This window comes from Schistocerca cancellata, chromosome 6 (genome assembly GCF_023864275.1).
Source record: "Schistocerca cancellata isolate TAMUIC-IGC-003103 chromosome 6, iqSchCanc2.1, whole genome shotgun sequence".
In the NCBI taxonomy this organism is placed as follows: Eukaryota; Metazoa; Arthropoda; class Insecta; order Orthoptera; family Acrididae; genus Schistocerca; species Schistocerca cancellata.
In genome coordinates this window covers 5,177,928-5,194,562 of record NC_064631.1, presented here as the reverse complement: position 1 = coordinate 5,194,562, position 16,635 = coordinate 5,177,928, and the positions used below count along the sequence as shown (strand labels likewise).

Here is a 16,635-nt window from a genome sequence, read left to right as displayed (position 1 = left end):
CTGATATGCCATTGCTTACCTTCCTTGTCGTGTTCTGTTTGTGGGGCCTCTATCTTCTGCCTGGAGGCACATCAGATTTGTCTCCAGCAAATCTGTTCTTCACAAATACCTCAGTAGCACGTCATAATGCTATGAAGGTTGATGATGTATGTCATTGGAGTCTTTCACGGTGGCCTGTCTGAGTAAGCCCTTCTTGGTTTTCGAGCCACATCAGTGCGAATAAATTTCTCGAGCTTTCAATGGCCGTCTCTGCCATCGTTGTTAGGGGTAAAACCACTGACTGCAGAGACTGACACTGTTTTCCACTGATATACCACAATTGCGGCCTCTGACACCAGTCTAGAAGGTTGAAACGATGCGTGTGTGGAGAGTGATTGGGCAACTCGTAGCAGCTCCGGCCCACCCTAGGACCGAGTGACATCAGGTGGCGTGAGGCACCGGTGCCTTGTTTGCAACTGCCACTCCTACCTTCCTATAAGGTCGAGCATTTGTCATTGCTTCCTTTCAACATCCAAAGCCAAACCCCACACGCTACTGAGTATGTACCGCCTGTCTCTATTAAAGTAGTTGCTATTCAATCTAATCTCAGCCACCTCTTTTTATAATGGAATAACAGTATGTTGACACATGAGTCTAGACTCTCGTGTTCTCAAATTTTATTTTGTGTCTGTTTTCCATGCAATGCTCAGCTATGGCCGACTTGTCAAGCTCCCTTTGTTTAATATGTTGCTTGTGCTTGGTAAAACACTCTGCAGCTGTGTGAATTTGCTGTTGTATGTAGATGCTGCTGGATTCGCTTGGGCCATGGTACACACCGGGCACACAAAGAGTTATGTCATCTTTTAACAGGGCGCAGCATATATCATATCTTAGGGTCAGGCCGGAACACTGGTCTCAGTCCGTGCCTCTGCAGTACATGTCCTAACTTGTTGCGCGTTGTCCCACAGTATAGCGGCAAAGCAGCCGGCTTGGCCTCAGCTGATTCAGAAGATTTCCTTCTTTGGTGTAACCTGTAGGCATTTTCAGTGTCTCTTTTGCTATAGCCATTCTCTACAAATATGTGTCTCAAGTGCTCCAGTTCAAACTGTAGGTGGTCGTTATCTGACATAACATTTTTGCTATGTGTATTAATGTGTTCAGGACTGCTTTCTTGTATACAGTGCGGTGAAAACTAATGGCATTCAAGTATCTGTCAGTCCGTCAGCGTGCATTGGTTCCTGTACACTGAATGACCAGCCGGCCTTCTACCGTCCTCACAACTAAAACAAGAATAGTTGCTTGCCATCCTTCTCCATCTCAGTAGTAAATTTAATTTCGGGACGGACACCATTCATCGATCTATGAACTGTTGCAGTATATTATCACCGTGACACCATATCGGGAAGATGTCATCAACATACCTCAGGAAGCAAGACAGATGCAACACTGAACAGTTCAGAGCCTGCTCCTTAAAGTGCTCCACGAAGAAATTCGCAGCTACTGCAGACTGGTGAGCCATCGCTATGCCATCTGTCATTTCATAATAATCGGCGCAGTATGAGAATTCTGTTGCCGTTAGAATGTTGCGAAACAATTTGACGATCCGAAACTGTCGGGCCGTAAGACCCGGCGTGTCTTGTACTGGCATCCTCACGAAAAGTGACACAACATCCAGACTAACCGATACATCATTTCAGTCTATTTTCATTTTCTCGAGTGTTTATACGAATGTCTGAGAGGTTACAAGACGGTGTTCATGATGTCACAGTTTTGACGCTAACAATCCTGCAAGATGTGCCAATCTGTAGGTGGGCGAGCTGATTGTACCAAACAGTGGAGTCTCAGAGGAATGTTTTTCTTACGGATCTTCGGCAATCCGTAAAGCCTGGGAGATTTGGCAGCAGGAGATGTTAACTTCTCCACTTCATCTGGTAAACCGGAGTTCTGTAATAACTTTCCTGTCTTCCTGAAGACTGTCCATGTCAGGTCGCCACTAAGCTTCTGGTACGCATCGTCTTCTCATAAATGAAACACTTGCAGGTGGTAGTTTTCAGTGTTCAGAACCTGAGTGGCACTTGCTGTGTTGGCCGGTAAGATGACAGAGCCCTCATTCTCGTGCAGTAAGTGTAAGTCACGTCATCCCTCCCGGCTAATATTAGATTTATTGGCTCAGCTAGGATGATGACGGCTGGCAGCACGGGAATAAAAATCAGTGTGGGTGCCTTTCCCGTACACACTAAATCACATAATGCTGTCCATGTTGCACTCGACTGAGATTTCCAAATGGGAGTTTGCCATTCTCTTCCATCTCAGTGGTGAATTTGATACTGGGGTGCCGAGAGTTGACTTTGGAGGAACTCCTTAAGTTTTTCACTCCAATGTGGCCATACCACATCAGCATACGTGAAACAGCTTGTTTCTGGAAAATCCTCTGTAAACAAATTTGCCACTCGCAGTGATAGAGGGCAGCTCGTGGTGACACCATCAGTTTGTTCATAATAGTCCCATTGAAGAGAGAGAATATTGATGTGTGAATTCAGAGAGATTAGTAATCATCAGGTTGAATTTCTCCCCACTTGTGTAGCTCAGTGGTAACATGCTTCCCTCCCACGCAGCAGGCTCGGGTTTGTGTCCCGGCTGGGTTGCAGATTTTCTCCGCTCGTGGAACGGGTGTTGTGTTTTCCTCATCATTTCATCCTCACCCAATGTGGCATCGACTGTAATAGGACTTGCACTTGGTGGACAAACTTCCCTGGATGGGGCGTCCCGTCCAGCAACGCCATACGCTCATTTCATTTTTTTCTCCTCGATAAACTTCAGGAAATTAGCAAGCAGCTCTGTAGTGTAGCGGGAGACTACATCAAAGTTTGCCATAAGATTGTGGTCAAAGCCGTGTAGGTCTTGCAGCAGTTGAATGAAATGTTCAGAGTTCCTGAAGTGGTGCCGACATTCACTTGTGTTTTTTATTATTTTATTTATTTATTTATTTATTTATTGTTCTGTGGGGCCAAATTAAGGAGAAGTCTCCATGGTCATGGAACAAGTCAGTACATGAAATTATAACACGATAGTAGAAACAGATTAAATGAAATACAAGAAACATAGTCTGGCGACAAGTCGTAAGTTTAAATAAAGAAAATCAACAATGTAACACTGGAATTTGCTTAATTTTTCAGCTCTTTCAGGAGCTCCTCGACAGAATAGAAGGAGTGAGCCATGAGGAAACTCTTCAGTTTAGACTTAAAAGAGTTTGGGCTACTGCTAAGATTTTTGAGTTCTTGTGGTAGCTTATTGAAAATGGATGCAGCAGAATACTGCACTCCTTTTTGCACAAGAGTCAAGGAAGTGCATTCCACATGCAGATTTGATTTCTGCCTAGTATTAACTGAGTGAAAGCTGCTAACTCTTGAGAATAAGCTAATATTGCTAACAAACAAACGACATTAAAGAAAATATATACTGTGAGGGCAATGTCAGAATTCTCAGACTATTCAATAGGGGTTGACCTTGACCTCTCTCGAACTTACACCACATATAGCTCAAACAGCCCATTTTTGAGCCAAAAATACCCTTTTTGAATCAGAAGAATTACCCCAAAAAATAATACCATACAACATAAGAGTATGAAAATATGCGAAGTAGACTACTTTTCGTGTTGAACTGTCACTTATTTCAGATACTGTTCTAATGGTAAATAAAGCAGCATTTAGTTTCTGAACAAGATCCTGAACATGGGCTTTCCACAAGAGCTTACTATCTATCCGAACGCCTAGGAACTTGAACTGTTCCGTCTCGCTTATAACATGCCCATTCTGTCTGATCAAAATATCAGTTCCTGTTGAATTGTGAGTTAGAAACTGTAAAAACTGAGTCTTACTGTGATTTAGCATCAAATTATTTTCCACAAGCCACGAACTTATTTCATGAACTACATTATTTGATACTGTTTCAATATTACACACAAGATCCTTCACTACCAAGCTGGTGTCATCAGCAAACAAAAATGTTTTTGAATCACCTGTACCGAGCGAGGTGGCGCAGTGGTTAGACACTGGACTCGCATTTGGGAGGACGATGGTTCAATCCCACGTCCGGCCATCCTGATTTAGGTTTTCCGTGATTTCCCTAAATCGCTCCAGGCAAATGCCGGGATAGTTCCTTTCAAAGGGCACGGCCGACTTCCTTCCCCGTCCTTCCCTAATCCGATGAGACCGATGACCTCGCTGTCTGGTCTCCTTCCCCGAACCAACCAACCAACCAATCACCTGTAGTACTAGAAGGCGTATCATTTATATAAATAAGAAACAGCAGTGGCCCCAGCACTGACCCTTGGGGAACACCCCACTAACCAGTGCCCCATTTCGACTGAACATCACTACCACTCTCGATATTGCGATTAATTACCTTCTGCTTTCTGTTCTTAAAATAAGAGGCGAACCTGTTGTAAGCTACTCCTCTTACTCCATAATGGTAGAACTTCTGCAGTAATATTTTGTGGTCAACACAGTCAAAAGCCTTCGTTAAAGCAAAGAAAACACCTAGTGTTCGCAACCTTTTATTTAATCCGTCCAAAACCTCTCAGAGTAAAGAGACTATAGCATTTTCAGTTGTTAAACCATTTCTAAAACCAAACTGTACATTTGACGGCAAATTATATGCATTTAAGTGCTCCAGTAACCAAGTATATACAATCTTCTCGATAACTTTAGCAAACACCGATGGCATAGAAATAGGTCTAAAACTATGAACATTATCCCTGTCTCCCTATTCATAAAGTGGCTTTGCTACGGAGTACTTTAATCAGTCAGGAAACCGAACACTCCTAAAAGAAAAGTTACAGATATGGCTAAGTACTGGGCTAACATACATAGAACAATACTTCAGTATTCTGCTAGGTACCCCATCATATCCATGAGAGTTCTTGGTCTTCAGTGATTTAATTATTAACTCAATCTCCCTCTTATCAGTATCATGGAGGAGCATTTCAGGTAACAGTCTCAGAACACTTTTTTCTAAGAGCGCTATATTATTCCCTGTTGGGACTAGGTTTCTATTTAGTTCACCTGCTATATTCACAAAGTGATTATTAAATACTGTTCATATACACGATTTATCAGTAACACGGACATTTCCACTAAGCACTGATCGTATATCCTCAACCTGTCTCTGCAGACCAGCCACTTCCTTTACGACTGACCATATGGTTTTAATTTTATCCTGAGACTTAGCTATTATGTCTGCATACCACATACTTTTTGCCTTCCTAATAACATTTTAAGCACCTTACAATACTGTTTGTAATGGGCTGCTGCATTTAGATTTTGACTGTTTCTAACGTTTTGATATAATTGCCACTTTGTTCTACAAGATATTCTTATCCTTCTAGACAGCCACCCAGGCTGCCTGTTTGTGCTAGTACCCTGTTTTGAATTTCTCTAACGGAAAGCAACTTTCAAAGAGCACGAGAAAAGTCTTGAGGAAAGCATTATATTTATCGTCTACTCTATCAGCACTATAAACATCTTGCCACTCTTGTTCCTTGATAAGGTTTACAAAGGTCTCTGCAGCAACTGGATCAGCTTTCCTAAACAGTTGATAACTATATTTAACATGTATTGTAGCACAAAAATCTTTTAGAGTTAAAATTTGTGCATCATGATCTGAAAGGCCATTCACCATTTTGCTAACAGAATGCCCCTCTAGTAATGAGGAATGAACAAAAATGTTGTCTATGGTTGTTCTACTGTTCCCTTGCACTCTCGTTGGAAAGAATACGGTTTGTATAAGATTATATGAATTAAGGAGGTCTACCAGCATCCTCTTCCTTGCACAATCACTTATACAATCGATATTGAAGTCACCACATATAACTAACTTTTTGTATTTCCTATAAAGTGAACCAAGAACCTCCTCTAGCTTTAGCAAAAATGTTGTGAAATCGGAGTCTGGGGATCTATAAATAACAACAATAGGAAGTTTAGCTCCACTAAATTTAACCACACCTACACAACATTCAAACACCTTTTCAGTGCAGTACTTTGAAACATCAATTGACTCAGATGGGATGCCGTTTTTCGCATACGTGGCTACTCCCCCACACCGCAACGAGCTCCTACAAAAGCTGTCAGCCAACCTGTATCCTGGTAAAGGAAGCCTCTGAATTATCTCCTTGTTTAAGAAGTGTTCAGATCTATCAATAATTTCAGAGTCAACATCGATAAGCTGTTCACTAACTTTATATCTAATACCTTGTATATTTTGATGAAATATAATTCCCTCATTACTCAGATACCTAAGCTTTGTTGAAAGTGGTTCCTTTGTTAGAGAGACTTCCCTTCAGCAGGAATACCTATCAGCTGACTTCCATCTGAAAAAGGTGCAGCTCTAACACCCACTACTACCGGAATTTTCCCATGAGTGATCCCACCACCCCCACCTATGCTGTCACCTATAAGCTTTGCCAACCTCCCCTTCCCATACCTGTTGAGGTGCAGGCCATGTCTAGTGAAACCCATCATGCTGATAGACTCCACTGACACCACTGAAATGTGACCCATGCCTTCTGTCATCAGCGCACCCCCAAGTCTCATGTTATTACGAAGATGAGGCCGATCGTGACACTGAAACAGTCCCACGAAATGCACATTCGTGTTGCCAGTCTGAGTGGCTATCTTTTCCAGGTCACCATCTATGTCACACTCCCCATCCCTATCAATACTACTACCAGCCCCACCCACAATCACTACCTGATCCTCTTTAGTAAAATCCCTGTATAACCCCCTATGTTAACAGTCACCTGAGCCAATCCTGCAAAAGGATTCACAATGCTGGTGACCCGGTACTCACTCCCCAAAACTTCCTGCAACTGCTGGCCTACACCTCTACCATGAGAACTACCTAACAGCAGAACCTTCTTCTTTCTCTTAGACTTTGCAACTGTCCTAGACACCGTAACTGCTGAGGTCTGCTGCATACTTCCTACATATACAGCTACTAGAGATTCTTCTCCACTAGACTCTGACAGTTGATCATATCTATTGCAAACACCAATAGTAAAACTATCCGAAAATCTCCTTCTCCTAGCAGATCTCTTGCCAGCAGCCAGCTCCCATTCCCCAACCCCCTTCTCCCTCCTCATTCTATCTAGCTCCTCCTGTTCGTTTTTCAACTGCACGTGAAAGGCACAGATCTTACACTCCTGCTCCTCTATCAACTTACTCTTGCTACATAACCTGCAGTTCCAGGAGAGGATCTCACCAGAATGCCCACTGGCTTCCCCGCTGCATTCCCCCCAGTGAAAATACTTTGAACAAGTCTCACACCGCAATCCACTACTCACGAACCTACGGCAAAGCCCACACTTCTCACTCATGGTAAAATTTTACAGTTATTGAAACAAGAAAACAACTTTATCTAAGTGCTGCTACTACAGTAAGAAGATGTTAAAAACTGACTACAATAATCACAAACTTGCTCCACAAGCAAGGTAACTACTATTATTGACAGTATTAATTAACAACAAATGAGAATATAACAAAAGACTAACACAGAAAGAAAATCAAACATGTAATGACACAGTAACGAAACTGAAAACAGTGTAGGGTCTTAATGCTAGCGTTAAAAGTTTGGCTAGCTGGTATACAGATCCGCACATATTTTCACGACCAGACGTAGAGGAACATTTTGTTTGTGAGCCTTTGGTAAGCTGTAGAGCCCATGCTCAAATTCTTAACAATCTCCTTTGGCAGGTCTAGATTCTACGTGTACATATATAGCTACACTCTGCAAACTGTCATGTGGTGCATGGCATATGGTATGTCCCATTGTAACAGTTATTAAGGTTTCTTCTTGTTCCATTCCTGTATGGAGCATGGTAAGAATGATTGTTTGAATGCCTCTGTGCGTGCAGTAATAATGCTAATGTTATCCTCACGGTTCTTTGTTAATAGACTTACTCGGGATAGTTTACATCTGTCTTCAAGAGTCTTCCAGTTCAGTTCCTTCAGTGTCTCTGTGGCACTCTCCCACAGATTAAACAAATCTATGATCACTTGTGCTGCCATTCTCTGTATATGTTCAGTATCCCCTGTTAGTCCTATCTGGTACGGGTTCCACACACTTGAACAATATTCTAGAACTTGTCACATGAGTGATTTGTAAGCAATCTCCTTTGTAAACTGATTGCACTTCCCCAGTATTTTACCCATAAACTGAAGACTACCACTTGCTTTACCCACGACTGAACCTATGTGATTGTTCCGTTTCATATTCCTACAAAGTGTTACACCCAGGTATTTGTGTGAGTTGGCTGATTCCAACAGTGGCTCATTGATGTTATAGGATACTACATTTTTTCATTTTGTGAAGTGTAAAATTTTACATCTCTGAACACTTAGAACAAGTTGCCAATCTGCATCACGTTGAAATTTTACCGAGATCTGACTGAATGTTTATGCAGCTTCTGTCAGATGGTACTTCATTATAGATAACTGCATCATCTACAAACAGCCTGATTTTACTATTGATAGTGCCTGCTGGGTCATTAATATACAATAAGAACAGCAGGGCTCATAACACACTTCCCTGGGGACACCTGAAGTTACTTCTACATCTGACATTGACACTCCGTACAAAATAACGTGCTGTGTCCTCCCTACCAAAAGGTCTTCTCGTTATTCACTCTCAGTCCGGTCTACCTTCAGTTTTCTGTCTGTCAGATCTTAGAGTAGGTTGTACTTGTCGTGATCGTACTCAGACAGCAGAATCAATAAAGTGGCATTTCCTTTGTCTGCAGGTAGAATGACTATTTCAGAATTGTTCTGTAGTTCTCAATTGGCAGCTCTTTCGTGATATTCATACTCGGTGGAATGGCTCTGGTGAGTACATGGCACATTCCTTGAAGTATTTCGTATGTGTTATTGCTGTGGAGGTTGGAAATAGCTTGTTTCGTACCAATCTGTGACAGATATAGCAGCCAGTGTCGGTGCGAAGTTGAGTCCCTTTTCCAGAGCTAATTATGCTGCAACTTCAGTCTCTTTCCCCATGAAGTCAATTATTATTTGTCATCTGTCTTCTTGCGACTTTCTCTCTTGCTGCCAGGTGATGAAATTTGAAGACATATGCAGTGTGGTAGCACTGCATCATCATTCTTTGTGAGCCCAAGAGACAGTGTGCATCCACTTCCAAGAATTGGGCAAGAGTAGACTGGACACGACATCTAAGGAATTACGTACACTGCACTTCGATGTGCCGCTCGCCGATTCCCTCCAGTCGATCGGTGAGAAATTCAACCTGACAATGACTAATCTCTTCTAATTCACATTGACATTCCTTCTCTTTAATGGCAAATATTATGGACAAATGGCTGGTGTCGTCATGGGAAGTGCTTCTGTCACCAGTTGTGGCAAACTTGTGTATGGAGGATTTCAAAAAGAAACTTCTGGAAACAGCTTTGTTGATGCCTACGTACTTTTTCAGACATGTTGATGGTGCATTTGTGGTGTGGCCTCATGGGAGTGAAAAATTAATTACAAATTTATATGTGTATTAGAAGGAAAGGAAGTACTTTGGAAAGTGCCTCTGTTCCTCCTACCTAGTTGCAGCTTTTATTCAGTAATTCAGACTGAGCTTTTATGTAACTTCAAACAGAGTAGTGCCGGATGTGTATATACAGCAAAAGTTTATATGTGCTTCACGTATAAGAGTTACTGGGAATCTCATTCATGAGCAAAGTATTTTGATAAGCTGTAGGAGCAGTGTGGTGTTATTTTGACATGTGTACCATTTTGATACGAGAATGAAAGCGCAATATAACCTCGACGACACACACACACACACACACACACACACACACACACACACACACACACACACACACGGTTACTTCTCCCATCAGGCACAGTGGTTGTCCACAGTCCAGTGTTTTCTTTTTTTTACTTTGGAAGAAGGCATCATCAATGAGAGGTTAAATGTATAGCAGTCTTCTTGTCAGGCCTGTCTGCGACTTGACGTCTCCTCTGTATGGTAGTAGCAATTTATCCTATTCCGAATATTGTTGTTATTCCATCTGGGGCTTTCCATTGTTTGATTTTACCATTATCTATTTATTTCACAAATGCAATTATGGAAAAATCTTGACTGCACAGTTTTTTTATTAAATATTACACGTTTCGAAAAGCCATTGCCAGATATCAGCTGTGGGAGAATGTACATTAAAAATAAGTAATACATACCAGTATAGTGCATGGTCATGACACACAGTGTATGCACAGTACTTCATTACGTACATGTAGATCTATGTTTTAGCTCAATGAACTGAGCATGTGGTCTGTATATAGAAATACAATTCTCTTTTCATAAGGACTGACATTTCTTAGTACTTTTGTCAGTTCAGCGAATAAAAGTGTCAAACTGGCTGTAGTGTATTAAGCTGTTGTCACGTATTGCTAATGTAAATATCTGTCCTGCTATGCGTGCTCATTATACAGGGTGTACATAAAGTCTGGGAGCACTTTCAATTATTTATTGCATAAGAACTAAACATTGCATACATATTGCATTTTGAAGAGAAACTCTGAAAGTTTTTTGTTTTTTACAAACATTTGATATGCGAACCATGAGTGACCTGGCAGACGTGAATACAGTAATAGAGTTCTTGCCATACTCGTCCCAGCACGACATCGTCGACTGTGACAGTTGCTTTCCATATTCTCTCCTAGAGCTCTCCTACATTAACTGGTAGAGGTGGTGCATACACCAGATCTTTAATGTGTCCCCACAGAAAAAAGTCTCGTGGAGTAAGATCTGGTGAACAGGGAGACCATTTCATGAAACAGCTGTCCCTTTGTGTAGCACGACCGATCCATGATGCAGCAGCCCCGAGTTCGGGCACCCACTATCTTCACAATGAAAATGGGGTGGAGCCCCATCCTGCTGAAAGATGAATGGAGAGTCCAATTGCATTTGAGGCATCAGCCATTGCTGCAACATGTCCAATTAGGACTACCCAGTGACAGTGCTCTTGGCGAAGAAGAATGGTCCATACAGTTTTCGACATGACAAGACACAAGAAACCTTTGGGGAATCTCGCTCAAATTCCATCCATTTGTGTAGATGCTTTGTACCCCAGATTCGACAATTATGCCTGTTCACCTTCCCATTAGTGCAAAAAGTGGCTTCGTTGCTAAAAATTAAGTGATCAACAATGCCATGCCCATCCTCATTCAATTGTTGCAACAGCGAACAAAACTCAAAATGCTTGTCTTTGTCACCGTCATTGAGCTTATACACTAGCTCCAATTTGAATGGTTTCATAGACAGGTTCTGTCAAGGACTTTACACACTGGCGTTGGAGCCATTTCAAGTTTCACGGGATGTCCGACACACTGATTTGTTTGGACTCCTTATGAATATCTCTCGGATGCCTTCATCCACACTGGGATGTCCACTTCTCTTTGCCAGGCACAAGCAATCTGTCATAACGAATTTGTTGTGCCAGTGGTAAATGGCCTTCCTTGTTGGTGGCTTCGTACCGTACTTGGTTCTAAACATCTGTAGAACAGCTGTAGCACACTTGTTTTGTCGAACTCCAACAGACAGAAAGCCTGCTCCGCACTTGAACTCACCATGTTTGCAACTAGCGCTGCCTATCTGCATATTACCAAACTACACTGTGGCGGTATATGCGAAAAAAAACTTTTGGGATTTCACTCCAAAATTACATACGTATGATAGCTGTACAATGTTTGGTTCTTGTGCAATAAAATTGAAAGTGTTCCCAGACTTTATGTACACCTGTAGTTACGGCAGTCTTCTAGGCTACTTCACAGTATTGGTCCTTCATCTGCCACTTCACTTTAGCTGTTACGTTTTCATAACTGAAGCATATTTACAATATGGAACTCAATAACAGTTTTCCTCATGGTCTTTATAGTAATGTGCTCTCTATTCTCAGTTTTACTAATGCTGTGGCTTCAGTTTTACACTTTATAATTTTAGCCTCATTGTTGTAACCTTTTTTTAATATGAATTTCTCTAGCATCTTACATATGCTAATGCTATTCATGTTTTAACTATTTTAGTGTACTACACAAACAATTTTTAAAGTTCTGATCTTTTTCATGTAAAAAAAAAGACACTGGACAGTTATTACTACTGCCTGTGCCAACCTCCAATTTATAAATTTTTAAAAACAGTTATCACTGCCTAGTAACCTATTTATGTTAAAAAAATATATTGTTAACTTTTAAATATATTTAACATTTTCCAGGCACACTTAGTCAATTGGACATATTATTCCTGACCTATATTTTTATTTTACATTTCTTTCCAGTTGTTGTTCCACCCCTGGTGCTGATTACAAATAGAGACTAATGCACTTTGACAAAAAGATGCACCACAAAGGAATTGTCCAAATGGGATGTAAATAACATGTACAGCAATTGATCACAGTTTTAGAAAAATTGGGTGATTTATTTAAGAGAAAGACCTTCAAAAATTGAGTTAATCAATAACACTTTAGTCCATCTGTGGTCCTCATGCAAGCAGTTACTGCACTTACCATTGATTGATAGTTGTCGAATGCCCCCCTGAGGGACAAAAAAGAGACCAAATTCTGTCCAGTTTGTGTGTTAGAGCATCAAAATCCTGAGTTGGTCGGAGGGCACTACCCATAAGACTCTAAATGTTCTCAGTTGGGGAGAGGTCCAGCAACCTAGGTGGCCAAGGTAGGATTTGGCAAGTACAAAGACAAGCAGTAGTAACTCTTGCCGTGCGTAAGTGAGCATTATCTCACAGAAATGTAATCCTGGGATGGCTTGCTGTAAAGGGCAGCATAACAGGGTGTAGAATATTGTCGACAGACCTATGCGGTAAGGTTGCCGTGCATGACAACTGAAGAGCTCCGGCTATAAAAGTGAATGGCACACCAGATCACCACTCCTGGTTACTGGGCCGCACGACAGGCGACATTCAGGTTAGTATCACACTGTGGTCCAGGGTCTCTCCAGGCATAATGTCCGTCAGGGCTCAGTTCAAAGTGGGATTCATCACTGAAGACAGTTCTACTTCACTCAATGAGATTCCACGCCAAATGCACTCGACACCACTGCAAACAGGTTTGTCGATTATAGATGGCAGTGCTAGTTGGTGCAATGGGTGCCGTGAGCACAGCCCTCTTTCTGTGAGACACCGATTAACTGTTGCTGCGGGCACTGAAGCACCAGTTGCACATAAAGATGATGATAATGACAAATGTGGGGCTCCGAGTGCTCCTTTGACGATTGCTCAGTCCTCTCGTTCTGTCACATGTCTAGATCGACAGTGCCCTTTTTGACGCTTTGTTTAGCCGTGGTTCAACATCATCAGACAGTGGCATTGCACCTATTAAAATGTAAAGTGATTTGCCAACTGCTCGTATCAGCTTCTTTGAGCCCAATTACGCATGTTCTCTCAACTGCTGAGATCTACTTATATTGTTTACGCGCCTATCTGTGAGGTACAGTTACTGTCCAACGGAGTAAACGGAATGAAATTCGCAAGAGCTTTATGCCGTGGTATCGACATGTCTCCCAATTACTTTCTTTGCCAGCTGTGTGTTGAAACTGTGCTGCAGTGTCACACTTTCATCCATCAGCTGCCAAAGACCAATTTTCATAGCCTCTCTGCATAACTTTAGTTCTTGTATTATTTTACTTATTGGTGCAGCAACACGTTATTGCATCCTATGTATATGAATCTCACATTTTGATGTGTCATTGTTATATCATGATGCACATTGTCCTGTCATTTAACTTTTATCTAACGACATCATAAATTTCTTCTTTCTTAAAAGTCCTTACGTCGTTTTGCAGAGAAAGTACCGTAGTGTATTTATTCATCGATGTGAATTGCCTGTGGTTAAAACTGACACCGTGTGTCGGTATAGTTTACTTCTTTGACAGTTTAATACACGTGGCAAGTTTAACACTTATATTCATTGAACTGACAACTGTCCTACCATAGGCAATCTTTGTACGTCTATATACAGTCTGTGTGCTCACTTTGTTGTGCCTACTATTTTTGTCACGGCGGTGCAGTATACTGGTATGTGTTACATACTTTTTATAATTTCTGAATGTTGTCCCACAGCTCACGTCTGATTACGATTTTTTGAAACGCGCACATCTAATACAGAACTATGCGACTGAGACCTTTTTTGTAATTGCAATTTGTGTCAAATACTAACCGTCACCTACCACTACTGTGGAAGAATTAGTAAATCGAGTAATGGCTATTCATTTCACATTGTTTATAGTGACTCATTGGCCATTCTGATGTGGTAACTACCGTGTTTACCCGAGTATAAGATGACATCCCCCTCTTTTTTAAGAGGCATCTTGAGAGAAATTTTTTGTAATATATTCTGACTAATCAGAATCGCAAACTGTTCTATTGGCGAAGTATCTGCCAAAAAGTTAACATTATGCCTGTTTTAAACTTATACCATTTATTGTCTACGTTGTGATAATACTAGGAAAAATAAAAGGAACAAAAAGGAATGGTTTACATTAATTTTTGGACCATTTTCTTTTCCACCTTTTCAGCTTCCCGTTGTAACAACTAGTCAGTTTAGTATGATTTATTTCCTTTGTTAGACATTTCATTCTTAATTAATTTTTGTTCTTGTTTCAACTGAATGTCACCAGCGTGTTCTAAACTGATTAAAAGCTGGTAACATCCTTACCCAGTGTTTTAGTACATGAACAGTGACTGCATTGTCATTTGCAATCCCCTCAGTAAGTCATTAGTCTCTCATAATCAAAGAAAATACTGGTCTCGGTTCTGAATCGACTGATGTTTTTTTGAAGGACATTTCCGTTTTTGAATGTTACCTTCACTTAAATAGCGGCATTAATGTTTGATACAGTGCCTGCATATGTATGAGAAGGTTTATTGCAAACCTGTTCGTGTACAACATAAGTTTATAAGATAATAGAATTTAATTTGATTTCTTCCTGTGTTCCACAAAATTGTCAAATATTAATCCGAGGAATAGACTGTTGTAGTGGCTAGATAATGTGTCTTGCGTATCTCTCACACTAGTGCCACGTCAATCAGTGTCGCACCGAGTGACCTCGACGCTGTACCGGGTGCTGTGGCGTATTGGGAAGTCTCGAGCCTGTCGGCACGCGAGTATTGTTTGCCAATTCCAGCCCTTCCAAATTCTTCAAAATAAATTTGCTCGTGACGTCAAAAGGTAAAGCTTCATCTCTAAGTGTAAGACAAACCCTTTAACTGTAAGACAACCTATATATGCTCTACTACACAATGTAAAAATGTTGACTTTGGCATCATTAGTTTAATCTGTGAATATAAGATGACCCTGTATTTTTTTGAATGATGAATTTTGGAAAAAAACTCATTTTATAATTGGGTAAATAAAATCTTAATTAATGGTGAATTTATTGTTATGGGACATTTGTTAATTGAAACTTTTTTCCCAACCTTTTCTAGTAATACATAAGTCTATACTGCGCTGTATTTAATTTCTTTTGAAACAGAATCCCTTAGGGTGAGGTGAAACTCAATTTTTAAATATTAAATCTTTTTGCTTGTTTTCTTATGGTCATTTAACAGTGTTAAATTTCGCATGTTTGAAAGGAGACAAAAATTTACAACTTGTTAAATAAAACCTTTCCCAGACTAAGTCTCGTTTTTTGGGTCCTTGCACCTTACCCTCTCTACTTCTGACTTGTGGATGTATTTCACTTTTAGTTGTTCAGGTATTTGTAGTTTCTACTTCCTACCTTGTATCCGCTGGCAACTTTGTAGACGTTTGCACCAGAACTCAAAACTTCATTCAGAACCCTAGAGAGAAATGGATAGAATATACAAAAATTATTTCTACTTCTAGTATTGGGGCAGTGGATTTACTCTCACTATTGAACACAGGGACCAGTAAGGAGTACGCATATTTGTACATAAGTTTGGGAACACAAACTGCAACCAAGCAGAAGAGAGTGACTTTTTCCAAAGTACCTGTTCATCCTCTAATATACATATTATATAAGTAATCTGAAAGTAATTCCCATCAATGTCACCAAAGATAACTGATGATTAACACGATTGTGATAAAAGCTTAACATCAAACTGGCTTGCGATCCCAGCCAACACATTATTTTGTCAGAGAGGAGCTTTCTGTGTGGATATAAAATTGATGTGAATTACAAAGATGTTTTAGAGATCTGCTATAAAATGTCTGCAGTTCCATCCCTTTTGCAGAAAGCGAATGCAAGAAGTTTGTAATATTTATACCTATGAAGATAACAAGCCTAATGAATATAGCCTACTTGATTAAAGTCTGAAACCCAGTGGCACTGTGTTTTAATGGACATAATCCATATATCTGGACGAAATAACTTCGCTCTTTTGCAGTGTCTGCTGTCCATCGTGGTAGAGAAGAACCTTATTCATGCAACTGGCAACACACAAAATGCATAGGAAAAGTAAATCAGTCATTAGCTCAGTGTCACTGTGAACACAAAAAAAGAATACTAGTCATGATGGTGGTAGTGGTTGTATCCTCCATCCTCCAGGTCTCACTTTTACAAGGATGTTGAACATGCTGTGATGCTAGATTGAAGAACAAACAAAAACAAAGAAAAGTTACAGTCAATT

The 16,635-nt window shown here is 40.6% G+C and overlaps 1 protein-coding gene across 1 annotated transcript in view; it reads left to right on the top strand.

Moving 5' to 3' along the window:
• The window catches only part of LOC126191032 (CARD- and ANK-domain containing inflammasome adapter protein-like), a 74,768-nt gene extending 59,499 nt beyond the window's left edge, over nucleotides 1–15,269 (top strand). The window contains exon 2 of the transcript XR_007538312.1: nucleotides 15,061–15,269. The gene's annotated coding sequence lies outside the window, so the exon portion shown is untranslated. The remainder of the gene's footprint in view (nucleotides 1–15,060) is intronic.
• The last annotated feature ends 1,366 nt before the right edge of the window (nucleotides 15,270–16,635 follow it).